The sequence below is a fragment of the Lagopus leucura genome, unplaced genomic scaffold, assembly GCF_019238085.1.
Source record: "Lagopus leucura isolate 7727_CA_CO unplaced genomic scaffold, USGS_WTPT01 Super-Scaffold_100039, whole genome shotgun sequence".
Lineage (NCBI taxonomy): Eukaryota > Metazoa > Chordata > Aves > Galliformes > Phasianidae > Lagopus > Lagopus leucura.
In genome coordinates, this window is record NW_024962288.1 from 676,426 (window position 1) to 698,335 (window position 21,910).

The following is a 21,910-nucleotide window of genomic DNA, read 5'->3' on the forward strand; positions in this document are numbered from 1 at the left end:
AATAAATTGCAGGTTATGTATGCACACAAATAATACAGTGCCAGATTATGAATCTTGCATATGTTCGTATGCAAAAAGCCCAGAGTTTGCTTTGGAACGGAAACAAGCCTCGGTGGTCAAACACCCTGCTAAGTCTTCTTTCCTCCCAGGATTCAAGCGTGCATTAGAAACTGCAAAAACTAGGGAACATATTTCCTTTTCTCAACTGCTCACAATATTGCCCTTGGCACCCCAACAGCCCAAGACACATTAATAGAGATTCTAAAAATAGTCTCAGAAATATTAGCATTTTTTTCACATTTCCTATGCAGATATTCCCCACGTCGCACAATGTACCTAAGACTAACATATGACCACCGCACACTGCCCCACCTGGTCCCAGCATCCTCTTGACCAGACAACACTGCTAATACTAAATTGCCCTCAGCTGTGATTAGATGACTTTGATCAATGACACACAGGGTATGGTTTTCTTCTTCAAGCAACATTTGCAGTCAGCTTGTGGTTTCCCTGTGTTTGTTCAAGTTTATGCAGACTATGAGTTATTTTTACCTATGTGGAATAATCACAGATAGCTGAAAATATTTGAGATGTGAGATCTTCACTGCAACCAGCCAAGTTGTTCCTTCTGTTCTGACAAGTTAGCCCTCACTTAACAAAAGTATTTCAGAACTGGAACAGCACAGAAAAGGACAGTTTTGGATCTTTTCCTGAAACATTTGGACTGACGTTATCTAGCAATTCCTATAAAACTAGGCTACTGCACCATACCTTTGCTGAGTGCCATTTGAGCTTGTTTTTCAGTTACTACTTTCCATAAGCACACTGATTTCTGAAATGTTTGGTTAGCTCTCTCCCTAATGTATTTACTTGTCTCTGACATGGGTGGCTGAGACACAGCTGGAGTTCTATCCAATTTCATTGTCTATAAAATAAACCATTAATTTGTAAGCATTAATAAGCACACCATCTATCAGGGAGTGCGTACTCATGGTGACCTGGGGGGACTCTCCACCAGTGGTGCCTCTGAAGTCAGACATTTGTCCCACTTTTGCAAGAGCAACATCTTTATGGCTCTTCACATTGCAACACTGCACTGAGACCATCTTGAATCACCTTGAAGTTACTATTCCAAACCAGTAAGAAGTGCAAAAACTGAATTTAGAAAATGAATACAAAGAAAAGCAACAGACAGGAGGACACAAGACTTGGGACTTAGTAAAAAAATTCATTTCATAACTAAAACTGACAATTCAGAATTGAACTGCATGTATTTTGTTAACTTGAGCACAGCTGATTAATGTGTGTGCAATTTAACTTTTACATACCATCAATTATAAAACTATAGTTGAATGTTTGACAGAACAAATGCTACAGACAAGCAATTTGTTTTGTAAATCAATACAATTCTAGTTGCATTTAATAGGCAAAGGAACAGTGCCTTACATATGCTTTTTTATATGTACATCTGTGCTCAAACAACCCTCAGTTTTGCTCATGGCTATTCTAAAGTCTTGTCTAAAAGCTGGTAAAGCCATTATTGCCAAAGAAATCTTGAAGAAGTAATTAAATAAATAATGCCCAAACCTACCTTCATTTTGCTAACACAGTCTTACTGAAAAATATGCATGCACATGCAAACCACAATCATCTCTTAATACAAACAGCAACCTATGATACCACAGACTGTCTTCAAGTTAGACAGGGCATTAGGCTTTTAAAACCATTAAACATTTCTTCTAACTCCAAATGGGCTCCACCTTGGTGCTTTGCTTCCAGACTGAAATGATTTGCAACTATTCAGAGAAGTGAGGCTCTAGGACCATTGCTGCACTCCTGGAAACAGAAATGTTTGAGCAAAGGTGAGGAGGTCAGACAAGGGCAAAGTCCAAAGTAATTTTAAGTGGTTCAGCTAAGTAGGGAAAGCTAATGGGAAACCATTTTAATTTATTACAGTCATCCCTTGTGAATAAAAGGACAACGTTTTTCTTCAGGAGCTTGATTACATAGCAGTAAATCCCTCTGTGTATATAAAAGACCTATGGACAGTATAGATCAAATGTCAGAAATAGGTTTGCACTTTATGTTAGATGTGGGAGAAAATACTAGAGTTGGGAATAGTTTTAGATACTCAATCTTTTTAAAAAATATTTCCAAGATATATGAAAAGATGTGTATTTTATTCTGCCATGCTCATCTACAAAGACATTAAGTAATGCTGTCTTTGCAATACACTTTTTTGGACCTTCCCTTTCCAAAAAAACCCAAGCCAGAAACATGTTTTTGAATATAAAATCATGTTCACATTCTCTTCTCTCCCCAGCACTTTCTGCTTCTTTTGCTGGTAATAAATGCTGCTTTAAGTATTGGCTCTAATCTCTGCTTCATAGAATCCAGACAGAAGTAAACAAGCAAACAAAGCACAGTTCAAGGTGACAATAATGTTAGAAAAAGGCATCTTAAAGCAAGACTAATACCAGGAAAGGATTTTCTCTAATAGCATACAGGGCTTTTTTCAGCATTTCAAATTTTTTTTTTTTTTTTCCCCCCTAAATAATTGCTAATTCTGATGGATATACGTGCATAAGTGCAACTAATAATTATTTCATTGTACTGGTCTGAGACGGAACTGGAAAACATTTATGATGGTGAAAATTGCAGCCACTCAGCCCAAGATTCATATTGAAAAAGAGATTTGTTTAATCAGAAGCAGGATTTCTAGGTTATGGAGTAGAATGTTTCAGCAGTGAGGAATTACTGAGCTGCCTCAAAGCAGGCAAAAAACAAATCTTTGGCTTACTTAGTAACACAATCATTACCTGTCCATGGCAATTTTGTATCTTGTGCATACCCTGTTTTTCCACACACTTTCCTGAAGTCACCAGAAATGAATACTCTGAGGCAGGCAGTGCTTCAGTTCCATACAGTATGGGGCTGGGTCCTTCTCTGCTGCTGCAGTACAACAGCCACCAAATGTCACCTGAAGCATGAAACAGCTTTCAAAGTAGTTTCAGTAAAGCTTGTTTTGTCCCCTCTAATTTTCAGAAACCTTGTCCTGTGTTTTAATGCCATCCTACAACACTGGAAACTACTGGGAGATCAATCCTGACAGTGCTCAGGGACTACATCATGTTACACAACATCTCAGCACATGCAACAATGGACAAGAGGCCTTTGCAGAGGTCTGGGGACAAAATTAACTTTAGCAAAAGCTCAGTTACAGGGCAGTAATGCTTCTCGTGAGCATTATTCATCTACCTGAGGGCAAAATGCAGCCACTGTTGGCACCTTTACTACATATTGCATACTGCTTCATCAGACACTCCTTTCCATACTTCTTGACTCCAATGCCTTGAGCTAATGCTGCTGTTTGAACTCTTAGCCACGTTTGGTAAAGATCAGAGAGCCTTCAACGAACCTTCCCATACAGTAGCAAACAGACACTGCTGCAGGTACAGTGCAACTGTTAAACATGTTGAATTTTTAACTTTCAATGCCTTTACCATCACTTAAGAACTTTACGGCAGTTTAGACAGGTTGATATTGACTTCTGCCAAAGCAGGCTCTAATGTTTGTGCTCTGTCTGCCCACAACACTTCCTGTCATTTCTATTGGCTAAATATTCCTTTCTGTGGTTTTGCAAAGTGCCCTTCCCTGCTGAGGACTATACGACAATGGTTGAGTTTCATCTCATCTATGTTTTTTTTGAGCTCATGGGGAGCAAAGGGAGAGGAAGAACTACGAGGGATGGGACCTAAAGCTAAACAAAGCTTCTTTGATCCTTTTGGGATCAAGATGCTGTTAAAACACACGATTAGAAGAACTGTGAATTTATTGGGACGGAATTGGTTACTGTCACTGTACTTCAGCACAAACTTACATTATGATTGTAAGTACAAAGTGTTCATTCTGTTTGTGGCTACGAGAATTAATCTTTTCCATGTGCAGAGAGGCTGCACGATAATTTAACTGAGATTCCTGTTGGTAGTTTGGGCAAGCACTCATCAGCTGCAGGGCTTTCAACAATACATGAGCAGCAGCTCCAAGAGAAAATGATGTAATTAATGCATCCGAGAGCTACCAAGCAGGACTGGAGTGGTCTGCTCGTTTCAGGGTTTTCTTACAAGTAGGTTGTCAAAAATCTTGAAACTAAAAGGTGAGTTTCTCCCAAAACACTTCAAATACTTAACTTTGGACAGGATCCAATAACTAATGGATTCTGAATGAAATTGTATGCTTCTAATATCTTACACTGGCCTCAATAATAAGAAAAGGTCTGATCCTCATTATTAAAAATGAAAAAGTAATTTGGAATGTTTACGCGGATGGCAGCTTTATACGCAGGATAGAAGAGCTCCAACTGCATTTTCAATCCAGCTGGAACTGAGTTTTCCTTTTTCTTTTTTTTCATGAAATTTCATTTAATATGAGTACTATGTCTTAGTAAGGCAGCTGTTGGCAGCAAGCTGTGAAATTAAAGTTGAGCTGGTTATTATTAAGAGCCAAGACATAATATGCTTTTGTCAGAGAGAAGTTTTTCTTGTAGATATGTAACCTATATTCAGTAATTAAAGTAGCTAGTCAGTCAACCTCACTTGGTGGGAAAATTAATCCTAATTTAAAAATATAATTTCCAAGTTGTATAAATTGCAACCAAAAATGGGATTGCTATAGCTCATTTCAGTGAGGTTTTTAAGCATCCAAAGCACCAGCGATTTCAGAAACACAGGAATTAAGGACTCCTAATTCTCACTGCTGTTCTACTAAGATGTGTGGGACTTTGAGGAAGGCACTTCTGATAAGATCCCAAACAGGAATGAAATCAGGATCCTTCTATTTACTATTATCCACTGAAATTTTTTCTCTCAGCCTGTGCCTGGAGGGAATCATACCTGTCTTCTTCCTGCTGCAGCAAATGCTTTTATAATTTCAACATGTAAACATGACCTTCCTCCAGCTTCTCTTCAAAGAAAGCAGTGGTAACTTTCACATCTTGCTCAGAATCTCCTCTGGGATATGCCAAGATGCACATTTCAAAAACATCTGCCCAAAGGTGTTCTCAGGGAGAAGGAACAGAACAGGACTTCGTACATTAGAAATCCAAGCCGGGTAAGTAATGTAAGTTTATATATTAACATATTATTACATCATTATCTATATTTATTTATATACTAAAGCATCAAACTGATTAATCCTCATCAGTTAAGCTGACTACACTTTGTAAATTCATTTACTTCCCAAACTGTTTGCCTTGAAGTTCAGTTATCAAGGGTAGCAGCGAAACTGCACTATCATTCATCTCAGCATTTGCCCAGCTTCAAGTAACTGTAAAAACCAAAGATCTTGCATCTGACCAAAGATACAACACTAGTTTCTCCTTTCTTCAGACACAGGCTCCTGCAGACTTCTGCAGCCGCATGAATCCATTGTCAGCCAGAAGAGCAGCTGGCTTTTTTCCTGGTTTTCTTTGCAGCTAGATCAGTGAGCTGCTCTGCCTCACAGCATGATCGGTACACCAGCACAGGGAAGGAGAAACAAACACAGCAAGGTTGAGGTCACCCCTTTTGATGTCATGGCAGCTCTGAACTTAATCCAGTCTTGATACCATACCTGCAGTCTACTAACACAACTGCTAATAGAGACAGCCTCACTGCTCACAAGGTGACCATTCTAATGCATTCTAATGGTCTAATGACCATTCAAGTAGGACACTGTAACTAAATCACTTCTCTACTTAAGTGATAGCTGCTTTTACTTCCCTGGAAACATGCAGACTTTGAGTCAGCGATTCTTGAATCTATGTTGGGTATTTGTACCTCAGTCCTTTCTGCAGGGGGACATAACTACTTTGCAGGTTTACTTCAGGTCATGCATTCACCTTAGCAGTTGACTAATGCACTTAGAGCCAAAAAGCTCTACTAGATATCAAGAAAATGAAACAGGAATTAGTGGGGATTGCTCACGGGTGTTCAGTATCAGTGAAGATAGTGGCTGGCTACAGAGTACTTGTAAGCATCTCATCTTAGATGCTGCCAACAGCTAGACTTCCATCAGCTCAGCTGCTACATAGAAGGGTGCAGAAAAAGATTTCCTCATCAGGCAAGTGGCCATTGTCATCTTTATTTTAAAGAAGAAATCTTGGCAGTTTTTCACCACACAGTTCTTTAACTGTAGAGCTTTTAATGGATAAGAATAGGGTTTTCCTCTTGTGAGATTACATGCATTGTTAAAGACAACTGGATCACATCTCTTCTGTATATAAAAAAAAACAACTTACTTGTCAATATCTGTAGAGCTAAAATCCTCAGATCAAAAATATACTTAGGATGTCCATGAAAGCTGAGAGCCATCATTCTACAAGTATTACCTTGAAATACAAACTCATAGCAATATAAAAACACAAGGCTGGCATGAAATTGGAATGAGAATAAAAGACTACATGAATCACACGCACAACTAATTAAACATGAAAACTGACTTTACAGCCACTTACCTTCACCATTGTACATTAACACTGAACAGAACAAATTTGAGCAGCATATTTTGGACATTTACAATCTGGAAGAAATATTTCTTTTAAACTCGTGTCAGGATAATACAGTTTCTTTTCCAAGGTCTCATGATTTCAGGCCTTCCTAACAGAAGTGAAAAGTGGTTAGGATTGAACACAAGGCTTGGTTGACAGCACTTAAATGAGCCTGGAAATCTTCAAATTTACAGTGTCAGGGATAGCTGAGTAACTTTTAGGCTAAGATCTTAGTGCAAAGCTTACCTATATTCAGTAAACTTGCATGTTAAAGCAGTCAAATTTTGGCTTCCCTTTTTCATATGCAAACATCCAACCTCTTCATCAATCACTGTCAGGGACCATCTGAAAAATGCTTCCACAAGTCACATCCCTGTTATTTCTTCTTTACTAATATTTGATTTGTGGATTATAATACAAGCTGTACCTACTGAGGTCAGAGGTCATTAGAGTGTATAAACCATTTGAGGCACTACAAAAAAACAAAAACAAAAGACCAACCAGATAAAACTTAAGGCCTGATTTTCAGTAACTCTGAAAAAAAGCCCAATATGCATTACCCTTTAGGAGTAGATGCCAAGAAAAATCTCAGAAGTTCATGTTCCAGTGACCACAAGATTGCAAGTTCCATACTGTTTCTTCTGGTAATGGTATTTGCACCAAACACAGAAAGCATCCATTTGAGGAAAGAGAGAGAGCATCGTGTTGGCACAACAAAACCCTTTCATTAAGGAGACATCTGTGGCCCTTAATAGCATGTCTGCCATGGGAGGCAGCACCTCGCTAGATTGGATTTCAAACCAAGTTCTGCTTGAGGTGTTGAGCAAAAGAGAATTGGCTGCAAGAAGGATAACACAAGACTAGCAGGTTTTGTTTAGCGTAGAATTAAAGGCCCACTGCACAATTAACAAAAGACAACCAGTCTGTCTGTGGAATGGCAGACAATATTTTGGGCAAGAGTTTGGCTTGCCAGAATAAGTGTAAGAATGCTTACTTAAAGCTCTCTCCTGAACCCACTGCCATTCAAACAACTTTTCTAACTTACTTCCCTGGATGAAAGCGTGAATGTAAGGCTCTTGAGAAAAAGAGAGAAGACTCCAAAAATGTTAGTTTGCCAACACAGCAGCTGGGTCTCTTAACACCTGCTGACATGCTAACACCACTTGGTCATCTTCACATGCTACAAGTTAAGCTTTCACCAAGATCCCTCTCAACGTAAACCCTCTTCCTTTGCAAAGAGCAGGATCCTCGCCCTTCTCATTCACCTGGAAAAAGCACCCCTCGTAGAAACGGTCACTTAAAGGATCCAGTGCCTACAGATCAGGAAAGCACAGGTCCAATTTTCTGAGCAGGACCACCGTGCCCACGGGATGTTGGGCATTAGCTCAGAGACTTCTGAGAAGGTGGGACCTAATTTTAGGTTCCGTCGCCTCTTACCTCAGGTGGGACACAGGAGAAGCAGAGCAGCCTCCTTTGTCAGCCTTCTCTTTCCCTCCCTGTCGCCACCTCAAACCAGCAACAACCCCCGCAGGACGGGAGAAAAAGGGCGGGAAACAGCGCTGTGGTGAGCGCGGGAGGAGGAACGGCGCGGCGCTCCTGACAGGAGGCACCGCCCATGGACAGGGCCAGCGCCCACCCTGCGTACAGAAACGTTTCTTGGTCACCCGTGCCTTACTTCCTCATGATCTGAGTGACGAATATATTAAAACTGGAAGAAACATAGCAAAATCAATCATTTCTTTCCAATAATCTGCTCCTGACAAAATACAAGTCTCCAAATAGTTGCAGAACAGCTACTATTAAAGCTCAATCTCCAGCAAGAAACAGAGAACTGTGTGAACACCGCGTGGGAGCTGCAGGACAGCAGGGCTTCCACTGCTGCTTGAACACTGTTACCACAAAGTGGTCATGAATATTGCTTCTTACACGTATGCCTCCTGGTGCAGCATTCACCACTGCTTCCTACGCCTAACTTGCTGCAGTCCTGACACTGAATTGCTGCTTCTGTCATAGACAATTGCCAAGCACAGAGCCAGCCCACAGCTCCCTGAGCGAGCTGTTCGTTTGGATTAAATGCAGGGGAAGAATAAAACAGAAAGCCTTAGAGAAGCAGAGCTGCTGCTGCATATGAGAGCATCCAGTCCTGTAGTGGAAACCAGACCGTTATTGCAACACTTGCACTGGTAAAACACACACAGCAGAGCTCGCTGGCACAGCTGCACAGTTCGCTGCCACAGCCAATTGCCTATGTCCTGTTTCTAAAGCTGGTTGTTAAGTACATGTCTTCTATCCAGCTTTCTCATTCTTGTTTTTCTGTGTTTTAACACGATGCGAGCACAGAGGAGCACTCTCTCCTAGTACTGCGGCTGCTCACAGTCCCCCTTCCTTACTTACACTGTCATGAAACCACAGTTCTGGAAAGATGGGAACTCAACCAAGGATTTGTTATTGCAGCAGAGGGATGACACCAGACATGCAAATTTCTGGACACCAGAATTGTTCTCTGCTGGCAAAAAGGACTTGTTGAGACTGATGTAACAGAGATGCTTAGTCATTGGGGTTGAGCTGTCAGTAGATGCAGATATTCTCTAGCAGTATTCTTTTAAACTGTGCTACGTCTTGGGTGCAAGTCATTGAACACCGTGACAAAGTATAAAAGACATCAGTAAGCAGTGCCTTTAAAAAAAGAAACTGAACAACACGACAATACAGTTCCTCCTCAGAATGCAGTACGTGCACTTTGGGGAGAACTGAACGTCAGTCAGGGCATTACTTCTTGCCAGGGCTCCTCCTCTGGAGCCATATCGAGTGACTTTCCTCCTTGAACATGTCCTAATGAATACCTCTGTAGCCTTCAGGTAAAATCCTTCCCCAATCGTTTTGCCCTGATTGATAGCTTTAGAGCCTTCCTTCACACAGCTTCAGCTGCTTTCCAGACCTTTATTTTTCTCCTTTTTCGAAGTGTCTGCTACAGGAAGTTGCACTCGGCTCTTTTACCGTATGTTTCTCTCAAAACTGACATCTTTGCGTTGTAATGAAGGAACCCCTGAGTATTAGTGACAAATTAGTCACCAGCTAAAGACTACTTTCTTTTTATTTCTATACCAGGTGGAAGATATTAAAATCTCAAGACGAATTTCTCCTACTGTGCTACAATAAATCATCCCCCAGTTTTTTAAGTGACTTAATTTTGCTAGCCTTAAAACTCAAAAATAAAAATCCCCAAACTCTGTTAATAAAGAAGTAAAATAGTGTTGCAGACTTCATCAAAGAGACACCATGTTGAAGTACCATAAGGAACATATTTTATTTCCTGTATTTATATTAAAAATGAATATTATCTTTTAAAGATGAATCTCCTTCCCAAGAACAAAATATCCTATTTGATAGTTAGAAGCATCACATTAAAAAAGTTAGCAAAAATCTTTTTCCTTTGTTGTTTAATTATCTAACTTAATACAGAACAATACTTTCAGTGTCTACAGAAGGTACTGTACAGTCTGTAAGGAAATGTGAAATGGTGATGTTCTTTGTTGAGGAACTTGTGAAGAAGCAGCAAAAAAAAATAACCTTAGGTCATAGTTTGCTGAAGTCACAGCAATACAACAATAAATAAATAGTGAAAAACCAATGAAGACAGAAATTTGCCTTTTTTCTTTTTCTCTTTTTTTCTACAAAGAGCTCACAGTAGTATTTTAATAGCTATGTGCTTACTAAGAAGGTGATACTCACAATATTAACTTCATAACTGCAGACTGACACTGTTTCGTATTTTACAACACAGATAAACTTCTATGATTTATAAATAATGTTATACATGAGTGGCTCACTCAGAACTTGTAATTCAATGGCTTCACAGTTACATGCTCTTAACCATCAGTAGCCTATTAAATAACCCAGGTAGTGAAAGAATTCCTTTTACAACTGAAAGCAGCACCAAGACCAAGATGTAAAATCAGCCCTGCCCTATCAGCAAGAGAAAGGAAGCAGCATCTATTAATAAATACAGAACACCAAGTCTATATGCAATTGTCTCTTCCACCATTTGCCAAAGAAAAAAATGAGGAGTGGAAGATCAATTAAAAAGCAGAAATATAAAACCAAAGCATTAAAGACGACGAGATATTTAAGATCCCACAGCGCTTCTTACAAGTGCGGTGCATCACTCCCCTGCTTCTCCCGGGGGAGTTCCAGCTCTGATAATTACTTTCTGCCTGCTCACAAAGTTCAAGTTCAAAATAATATTCGTTTTCCACTTCCTATCCTAAACCAGGGCACGATGCTTCTGTGCACTGTTAAGCAACCATCCCACTTTGCAAACAGATAAACTGCCGTCGTGATTGAATAATCCTGATTTGTGGCAGCAAGGATAGGGGGAAGAAGCAGTACTAGTATGTAGGAAGGAAAACACCCGATTCTAACATCAACGCATCCTACTTCCAGCAGTAGCATCCTTTATTACTTTCTATTCTAAACCATCGTCTCCACCCCTTACCCCCAACCTTGCAGGGGGATGTAAGTGTTGTCTCAAATCCAGCTCATAAGTTTTACAAGATCTCAAATATTTTATAGAAAACTCAGCTTGTTTCCCTAGTCTCTCATCCCAGTCATTTCTCTTTCTCAAATTATCCGAATCTGCTGCAGCAAACAGGAGGAATGGTTGCCAAACAAACAAAATTAAATCATATGTTAAAGGTAAATATGGATTTTTTCAAATTACCGCCTAAAATTTTCAGGTGCAGAAGCAGTGAAGAGGGAAATTCATTTTAAGGAGAGACAGCAAACGTCTGTCAAAGTTTCTGAACAGCAGAGCCTTGCACTGCCTTGTACACATATTTGTAGCACTGCTGAAGGATGGTGTGTTTTAGGTCAGAAACCTAAGTTTGATTTTTATTCAAAGAGTACTGAATTTTATTACAAACTAGATTCCTCTAAAGCAGACATTTACACAACAGTCTACAAACATTAAACAGAATTAGAATCTTGCTTATTTTATAGCAGCAAATAAAAATAACTGGTGCCTGCCTTATTTTGCTGCTAAAGAGATAGCTCCACCAACACCCCCAGGAGCATTAGGTCATAGAAGATGTTGGATGGAATCAAATCACTGCAAAGGTCTCTCTGTGCAGGAGGTTCCATCTGCTGTTACGGCCAGGGCTGCGGCACCTCCTGCCTGGGGAGCTGTACGGCTTCCACTGGATCTGGATTTCTTCACTTTTGCTAACTGCTGCAAAAGACCTTTGCCAAGTTGCTAATAAGGCCTGTGAGTGCAGATAGCACAGAGACATGGCAATTCCTGCTCCTGTTTTGCAAGGCTTGGACGCTAGAGAAGTCAGTCTGACTTGCACTGACAGCCTTTACAACTGGAAAGGTTTTAAAAAAATACACTTATGCAACAGATACAGAAGATTTAAAACTGTTCCCTCTCAATAGGGGACATTCCTTATTTAAATGAGATGACTGAAAACCAGGGAGATCAGGACCAGATCTAGCATATATTTGCCCACAGTTAAGCACAGTGAAAGAGATGATTTATTTTGCTACAAGCATTAAAGCTGACTCACTCCTAATTCTACATCTCAGTGGAGAGGTGGAGTATCAATTTGGCACTTTACAAAAGAGTTTAATAAATTAAAAAAAAAAAGTTTTATAAAACCAAATAGTACATATTTTTAAAAAAGAAAAATTTGGACACAGCCAATAAAATGTTCAAAGGCTTTACTTACAAAAGTATTATATGTCATCAAAAAAACCTGTGCTTTTTAGTTTGATAAAGGATGGATAAACAACATCTCTTTTCAAATAAAAACTATTGCTCAATTCTAAAAAAACCTAAAATATTTCAGCTGTTTCAGCCACAAAAATTGAAAGAAAAATGCATTTGCATAGCAGTGCTTCAGCTGAAGTTAACACGATCAGTATTTACTGGAAGTGAAGCATTTTGTAAGTACATCTGGACTTTAATTAAAATCTTAAATAATCGTTAGGGAGTTACAATTAAACTCTAATGATGGCAATCCAGTACAGAAGCACAGTCGCAAGGGGAATCAGAACTGGTGATACAGATCTATATTCAAAACTGATCAAAGTTATTTCAAAGCAGTTGTAGGACAATGAAACGGCAAAAAACTGAATCAAGCATTTCATCAAAAGATAGAACTTGCAATAGATGCGAAACTTGCCTTTAAGACAGCTGATGAGGATCTCTGCGTGGTGCACGGACTAAGCTGTAAATAACAGGGGCCCTGAGAACACTTTGCTTACTCAACCTACTTAAAAAACAAGAAATTTCAGATGCCTTGCTTCACTTTCCCCTCACTGTTTCTTGTGGATGCTTGAGTAATCCTAGAAGCATTTCCACTTTTTAAGGCATTTGCTGAGTTTAAGAAATTTTCCCCACGTCCTCTTGCCTTTGTTTAGAAATACAACTCTTTCCTACCCCGCTTGAGTTGGTCTGTGAAGTCGCTCTCTTCAGCACAGAGCGAGGCATTAGTTCTCCGTGGGTTAACTAATTACCATCTGGGCTGACTAGTCCCAAACTGTTCTTCTTATTTAGCATTTTTATTTATCTGTTTAGCTGGGTGGTTTTCCTTCTGAAAAGCAAGGATGGCAAATGAGGATTTCTGCACCATAAGACCAAACGTCTGGAGTTAGGCATCAAAAAGTATAAAAATACCAGTTTTCTTAAAACTGTCTGTGCAGCTAAGGAGGTACAATTAAACTTGAGCTTTCTTTAATTACCGCAGCCCAGAAAAGTAGGAGCCCACAGGAAGAGCTAGCAGAGAGGAACCATTTCTGCAGAGCAACTTGGCTCTGACCAGGCTTGCAGTCTGTAGTGCTGGCTAATTTAAAAACAACCCCATAGAATTTTTTTGCTGTTGGAATAATGGAAGGCTTCAGTTTTGCTGAATTATTAGCTCGTGTCACAGCAATGGCAAGTTGAGGTTCTACTATGCATCAATTTCCTCTCAAAAAAGCAGAGAGGAGATGAATGACACCGGTATTTCATGCAGCACTCACGCAAAGACATGGACATGAAAAGATCTTAGGTTTGTAATCAAATACCTTAAACTTTCATTTCCTTAAGAGAAAACCACTTGGGAATAAGTTAGAAATGGACTATCATCAAAGAAGTTTCTAACATCTGAAAAACAAACTTCTATAAATTCCTACCAGTCTCTGTCCACCAATAACAACCCTTCACCTGCTTTTCAAATTGCTGAGGCCCAAAGCACAGGCTGCCTCTCCCTGCCTCAATCCTGTTTTCGCTCTTTCTATTCAAACCTGGCAGCAACAAAAAAAACACAACACAACAGCAGTCTTTCAAACAACAAAATCCCACACCCCAGTGAAACACGCAATCTGCTTCTACAAAAAATGTCAGTCAACAAATAGGCACAAATTTCACAATGGCTGAGGTCATTCCCTTTAAGTCATTAGGGTTTGTGGGTGAGTTTTCCTGGTGGTTTTAACATTGGTTTCTGTGATTGCAGTTATGCTTATTTATGCATTTAGAGCGTATGATCTAATACACTTAGGTTTAACTACTTCATTCTTTTGACATTCTTTCCAAATTATAAAAAGGATTCTTGGTGTTTTCACTGCCTTGGTAAAGAAACAAAATTGCTGTCCACATAATTTCTTAAAAATACAGAACAGAGCAAGTACGCGTTGAATATAATTCAAGGAAAAAACCCTACACCAGACATTCCCCTCCTCAATATAGCAGTTGTTTTTGTTTTCCCTCTAGCCATTTGAGAGCACCTACTACTCTTTAGAAATAGATGCTTTGGCTGGCTTTAAACAAAAACAAAACCAACAATATCAGACCGTCGATGTATTTCAGTAACAACTTATAACCAACACTGAAGTTCAGTTTAATTTTTTAACCTGCTTTTACGGTTCTGCTTTTGAAAAAAAAAAATTCATATTGCATCTTCTACAGCCACTTGGATCTATACATGAACTGTATGTCCATTTTATTTGATGCCTTTTGGTTATGATCTGCTAAGGGTCCTTATCTGATAAAAAATCATGGAATTCAATTTTCTGTTTTTCTAGCTGAAATTAAATGTACCATTTTTTCCCTCCAAAGCAAAAAAAAAAAAAAAAAAAATCCCAAGCAACCCCCATTCCATTTTAGGTGAGAAATTCACCTCAAACATTTTCAAAAAGCTCCAGTAAAAAATGCACACGTGCACCTCTCCCCCAGCATACTGCATGCAGTGCATGGCTGCTAGCATCTATACATAAGCAGCATTCAAGCAATTGAAATAACCTTTTCAAACATGAAGCCGTGGCCGTTCCTATACAAGGTATTTCCAGTGTCTCCAGTACTGCTCTGCATTTCCAAGCACACTGTTCAGAGAAGCAGGAGCGGACAGCACCCAGCAAGTTTCAGAGGAGACAGAAAGGGCCCAGTCGTGCTCCGTCCCTGCAGCCGGAGGCAGCAGCTCACCTGTTGGTTCTCAGCTCAGCATCACCACCAGCTACAGCCATCTTCAGTCCGGACGTGACCCAACCACAACAACAGTGGCAAAAAGTAATTCAACAGCACACAAAACATTCTGAATTTTTTAAGACACCAAACCAAACCCCCATCTCCCTGTTTCTATAATTGTATAAAATACAATTCATGGCTATGCTGCTTTCTGCCCCTACAGCAACGTTCCAGGCTCCCCTCTCCCTTACGGCTCTTTTCTTTCTAGTGTTTTTTTCTTAATTCAACTCCCTCTAAGCCAATCCTCCACAAATTACAACAAACTTTCCTTAAAATTCCCCATGAGCCTTACCATGCCTGGCAGCATACTTCTGGCTTTCTATGGAGCCTCTGCACTTAAACACGAGGGAAAACACCTTAACACAACTGCCCTAATGAAGCATTTCCCGGAGACGGCAGAGGTGACAAACAGAATGAGAGCAAAGCCAAGATGCCATCTCGACTTCAGGCAAACAACCTCTTCTGACCTCTGGCAGCTCCCACACTCTATTAAACAAAACGTATTCTCTCCATGTTAATGAACCATGTACAATCTAACAGATAACACTGATGCTAAATAAACATGTTTATAGGTGACTTCTAATGCTAGGACTTAAGCAGCTGCAGACAAACAATTTTAAATGGGAAGGATTATGCCCATGTATTCCTTTTCTTCTCATTTTAGGTACTTTTGAAGTAATTTAAATACACTTAAAGTCCTACCAGGAACAGCTACTGAAAACAAGTTTAATTAATTTAAATTAAATATTCATTCTGTGACACATTCACTGGAACTGTTGATGTGGTGACAGTCACTGTTTTGAATCCAATTTTCCTCTCCCTCTTTTTCAGCAGTAAATCAACTTCTTGCCAAAGAAGGAAATGGGGTCTGGTTTTGAACACTGTGATCAAAAATATTTTACAAGGTGACTGCACAGTCCTACATCCTTATTCCTGTTTTCTCATCTCTCCTGATTCAACACTTTGGCAGCACCAAATCTACTGGCAAATGGCAACACCTCCAGGCCCCAAAGACAAAACCAAGGTACACAACTATTTGCTTCTAATTGAGGGGCTTATCCTCACCTGATTAAAATGGGCTGTTTGTTAAACATCCTTACTTGAGTTAAGATCTGCAAATAAGGATGAAGAATTGTTTTAAGAATTGGGCTGCTGCGAACAATTGTTTTTTGATGAGACCCTGTAAAAACAGCCCCAGTCAAGATGGTCTTTCTGGCTTTTCGTTAGAAAAGTGAAGGAAAGTTTTGCTCACTTCTACCTTTTCCTCTTTGGTGTAACTATTTTCTGTCCTGTGTAGTACAATGTGAAATGTAATGAAAAGAACTCAATTGTTAGTACAGCAATACCGCTGTTGCTGTGAATAATACTCGTGCATGCAGTAATGATCCATCAGAAAGGGCCGTACAAATTTTCCCACTTAATCTAGAAAATAAGCCCTCAACTTATGGGATATATCATGTTAAAACTGCAGAGTTCCATGGTTTATGAAAAGGATTTGAATTTGCAACTTAAGAGATCATCCCTAATAAAAGTTACTACAACGAGGCAAAGTTAACTCAAACATTTTCCTGGCATTCTAAGAACTTTTTTTTTAGGAACAAAATTTTAAAAGCATTTTTCACTGCACAAGTAATCTTAACAATCATTTCCACAGATTAAGTCTAACAACCTGTGAATTTATTACAGAAGAAATTTACTGCAAGGAATAATTAGTCTTCAGCACTGTTCTTGCTTGCTTTCCAGCTGAAGACACCTTAAAGCCATCTGGTTACTGCAAAATTTGGCACAGAAGAAACAAATCTTACTGACGAGAATTATAGCTGAATTCAGAATAGCTGCTTTACTACTACACGTCATAAATAACACTCGGGAAGACAGCAGAAAATTACTGACTTCTTTAATTGTTTTCTTTCTCAGCAGCATGTACCTACACACACCGACACAAACGCAGTGACTTCAGCAGGGCACTTCACTGGCTTGAGTCTTAACGTACCACCAACATTTGCAGGATTTTCAGTTAAACTATTTTCATTTTCAGAAATAATCCATCACATTGGCCATTTCTCGAAACGGCATTGTGAGGTCATGGTCTTCACATGAATACGTGAGTCAGATCCCTTTGTACAACCGAGCTCCGTCTGTACACTGAACACTGAACGTGGGACTCACTGATGAAGGGGGAATTACCAACAACATATTTATTTCTCCCTAATGAAGCTTTTCTAATGAAATTTAATACTGCCAAGGTTGTGAGATATTTGAAACAGGAGCCCATTTCAAACCTTTCAGCCAAATGCTGGTGATACCATTAGCGAGGCGTGGGAATCGAGTCTGTACGTAGTGCTGGACAGAAAGTGAGCTGAGGGGAGCAAGCTGAACAAAGCAAAGCAAAATAGAATGGTGGCCTCAAACCAAAAGACTACACACTTATTATTAGGCCAAATGTTTTGACCTGATGGTTGGGGACATAAAAGAGACAGAGATATGAGAATTGGCTGGATGATTTGACTCAAAAACTTAATTTAATTTTGCATCACACAGGAAGTTTTTTTCTTTCTTTCTTTCTTTCCTTCTTTCTTTCTTTTTTTTTTTTTTTTTTTTTTTTTTGTAAGATGCAAATTAGAGTAAAATCAAGTTATTTGCTGTAGCATCATTGGAAGTGAATTTTCAACATATATTTTTAAAGGTTTTGGAATGTTTCCAAAGCTGTAAGCACTAATTGTTTTCAGCGTATTTGTACAGTAAGCCTTTCCTATTTATGTATGTAATATTTGAGCCCACAATATTTGAGACTTACATTTCAAGACAGAAATAAGAATTCAGGTTTGCATAAGAGAAGAAACAGTTTATTCAAAGCAAAATGGGCAAGGAGAAAAATTATCTTGTATGTAGTAACGTGTAACACAAACCACAATGCAACGTGGGATGCATGAAAGAAGCTACAAAACATCAGCTTATACACACAAGCTGTAAGTTAAGATACATCCCAGCTTTTAGGGACCAGATACCCCTAACGCAAGCAGAGTGGGCAGAAAGCATTTTGCCGTGCTTTCCCAATGTTTTCGGGGAAAACCTCCTGGGAGAGAGCAGTGCAGACAGAGGAGCTCTCAGTAAATCCCGAAGTCCACAAGAAGGATTAAACAATGCGATATTCCTGCAACTGCCCCGAACAAAGTCAAGGGATGCGTGAATTTGACACCGTGCTGAACAAAATTCCCGTTAATAAAATTGATTAAATTTTTATTGGTTAACCATACGCATTTAACAACTAAAATTTCACCCTGCAAAACAAAGTACCGTTCGAAACGTCCGAAAACAGGAGTTGTGTCCCATCGCTAATTTCCGTTAGAGGCTGTTCGCTGCGCTCGGGCACAACTTAACGCTCCAAAAAGTGTACTTCAAGAGCATCAATCACCCGAGAAATTTCCCTCACAGTAGCAATTGCAAAAAAGGAGCATAACTAACTTTATTTAAACGCACATTTCAGTTCGCAATAGAATAGCTAACCGAAGCCGGTTTAAGGTAAGCCGGACGGTCCGCAGCGCATCAAATAACCGCACCAATTAACCCCGCCGCAGCCGCGCCCGTAGGACCCCGAGGCGGTGCCGCGATTCGCCCTGCAGCGCACCCGCGGGAAGCGGCGGTGCCGGGACAGGCGCTGCGCTCCGCTCCGGGTCCCGCTCCGCTCCGCACCGGCCGGGGACGCGGGATCTCCGCGGGCCGCCGCGCACGGGACCCCGCCGCCTGCAGCCCCTCCGCGGGCGCGGGGAGGGCAGCGGACTGTCGTTCCCCGCCCGTACTCACCGGAGCCGCAGCGCTGCGGAGTGTGCGCGCCCGCCGCGAGCGCAGTGAGCATGTGCGAGGCAGGCGCGCATGCCCGCGCATAGGAGCGGAGCGGGGCGGCGGCTCCGCACCCCGCGCTGCGCCCACCCCTCCCTGCTGCGCTTCCCCGCGGTGCGTGACCTCGCGACGGTCCGTCCCCAGCGAGCCCGACCTGTTGCTTCCCCGCAGCGAGCCCGCCTCAGGGCAGCCCCGCACCGCTCCGACGGCCCCACACGGCCCCGCATAGCCCCGCATAGCCCCGCACGGCCCCGCAGGCGGCCGTCCCGCCCCGCACCTACCGCACGCGTGGGGCCGCGCCGCCTCGCAGCGTGCGCCCTCGGAGCTGTCCCGCCGCTCGCTACAGCCCGGCCCGGCGGAGGAGGAGCTTCCAGCGGCTCCCGCACGCCGCGGGGCCCGGCCGGAGAGCGGGGCAGTCTCTCGTTGTGGTCACCAAAGCGTCCCCCTGAGCGAGTCCGCTGCTGTGCCTGCTGTGCTCGGCGCTCCCCCGCGCTTTCTAACTTGCTGGGCCGTGCTTTCATTTAGTAGCAGGTACTCCCTCAATGTGCTTTCGGCTTTATCTGGATTAATGCTCTGAACCTACTTTTAGCTATGTTTTTAAGAGAGATTCTTGGTTTAAAACGTGGGTGTTTGAACACAACCTTATCTCCTGTGTCAATTTTTAAATGTCAATTTTAAAAGAATATTTCGGAGAAGTTTATTTCTTTTACACACACTACCACAAGACATGCAGAGCTGCAGGAGCAGCCTCACTCACACAAGGCATTCCTCTGCTCTCACTGACTCGGGCATTGCACAGCTCCTGGTCCCCAGGGCTGAACCCCCACACCTCATGCCATCCTGCTTCTCCCTCCAACATCCCCGCGGAAGCCAGGCTGCATCCGTGGCCATATGGAGGCAGAAAAGCCGAAGAGCACAAAGTTTGTCTTTGTGCTTCGCCTCGTCCCAGCACACAGGTAGCACACATCCACCCCTGCCCACCAGCGTACCTGCTCGCTGGGGAAGCAGCCTGGCCACGGCGGCATCGGGGTGTTTTGCTTCTGCACCCTGCTCTTCCTCTTTCCTCCCCCCTTTCCAGCAGTTTGGGGCTGCGTCTCTCCTGTTCTGGCTCTGCAGCGGAGGAGAGCCTCCAGTCCTTGCCCTGACAGCTTTTATTACACCTAGCCCTTTCCTCAGGAAGGGGAGATCCCAGGAACCGTGGTGGAAAAGCCAAAGGAACACAAAGGGTGTTGAGTTCAGGGTTTGAACAAGCTGCAGCCCACTCATGGATTTAACTCAAAATTTTGACAATGGAACAAAAACATCATTGCAACGAGACAGCTGTTTTTACTATCAAAATCTCTCAGATCAGTTTGACTGCAAAGTGTGTTCCTGCAGTCCTGAGGAGACAAAGCTCCCAGCATCAATGTGGAGCTGGCAAGCTTCCTAGCATGAACTACCTCCTGCAGGCCTAGAAAAACCAAAGCTCTTTCAGTTGTTATTCCCCATCAGTTCTCAGCTGTAACCCTGTGATTTCCCCATGGCTTATCTACAGCACTGAGCTTACACCGCTCTCACATTAAACTCTCAGGGATCATGGGTTCAGCGGACCTCCTTGCTTCCTTTTTTCTAATCATGGTGCTGGTGAGGAGTCTCTGAGGCACAAGTAAGAATTTGGGTCTCTCAGGATCTGTCTTGAAAAAAAATCTCTTCCTTTTCCCCCAGCTCTGCCCAGAAAACTGATTGCCACATTAGCTTCTTTTGTAGCTGGTCTTAACAAGTTCCTATATACTAATCATTTAAAAATGCCTTGCATGCAAAATTCACTCAACCCCTGATTTCACAATATATTTAAATATATGCTTAGTTTTATGCATGTGAATAGTCCTGTAACAATCAATACCATTATTTACTTAAGTGCTTAAAGCCAGGCAGGTATTTAAGAATTACTATTGTTTGTGGTAATGCCACAGAAAGGCAGAGACCAGGACCTCATTGTTTGCACAGCACCCTGCACACAGAAAGACACTCCTTGTCCCTTTCAGCGTAAGTAATTTTTGCAACTTGTGAATTGATGCCAGAAACAGCTTTTCTGAGCCTGTGGGCAAACATTATTTGTCTACTCTAAAATCCTTTCTGTTTACCAAAAACATTGTATGCAATATTTAGAAAAACAGATAAGGGTGCAGTGGGAAAAGGGTGCAAAGAGGAAGATAAAGGATATACTTTCAATTAGGAATTCTAAGTATTTTCATCATTGCTAGTAACCAGCAAAATGCCTGTAGATCTTAAAGGTGATATAGAAAGGCAGGGAAACAAGCTGTTTTCTGCCCCATGGATGAGATTATGGGTTGGAGTCCCCCCAGTGCTTCTTCCCACGTGCCATATAATGAACAAATACAGAAACTGGAGAAAGGCCAGGTATTCATCAAATGGAAATGCTCCCAGTCAGCGGGCTGATTCTGTACACAGTGTGTTCCTTGAGGAAGTTATTCCACTTTTTGCTGTCCACCTCATAGTAGGGAATGAACATGGTTACACCAGCACAAATCAAAAGCAGGTCAGCGTTTTGGCCTACAGCAGGCTCTCTGGCACTTGAGATTTCATGCCACTCTCTGACACAAACCTAGGTGAGGAGCCTTCAAAAAGGTATAAAGGGTTTACTGGGTACTGAATATTATTAACCTCCAGCATAGAAACACCCCAAGTCAGACCCGGAGCATCACAAAGTTCTTTTACCAAGTGTAAGATTTTAGAAGCAACGCATTCTGGGCTCTTGCTAATTATTCTCTGGTCCATGGGTTCATGTTTTCAATTTATCTTTGCACCCACAGTGCTGAATAACTCACTTGTCTTCTCAAACTGAGAGTCTTGCATCAAAACACGATGCCAGAGCTCAGTCTTTCTGAACACAAACCCTCACGCTTAAGAAGACTTTCAGCAAAATTGCGAAAGTTGGCAACCCCACTTCCTAACACATTATTTTGTGGACTGCAGGGAATTTTCATTCTCAGGGCTAATGGTTGCTTCCTTTCTGGTAAAGGCCCAGAACTTCTGCCGCTGTT

The 21,910-nt window shown here is 41.5% G+C and overlaps 1 protein-coding gene across 4 annotated transcripts in view; it reads right to left on the bottom strand.

Annotated features, from left to right (window-relative positions):
• Positions 1-19,924, bottom strand: part of EYA2 (EYA transcriptional coactivator and phosphatase 2) — a 90,785-nt gene extending 70,861 nt beyond the window's left edge. The window contains exon 1 of one of the 4 annotated variants that reach the window (XM_042883705.1): positions 19,856-19,924. The gene's annotated coding sequence lies outside the window, so the exon portion shown is untranslated. Of the gene's footprint in view, positions 1-7,963; positions 7,985-18,830; positions 18,849-19,147; positions 19,194-19,855 lie in introns of those variants that run through there. The other 3 variants (XM_042883704.1, XM_042883708.1, XM_042883707.1) reach the window with 3 other exon arrangements.
• Positions 19,925-21,910: the final 1,986 nt, after the last annotated feature.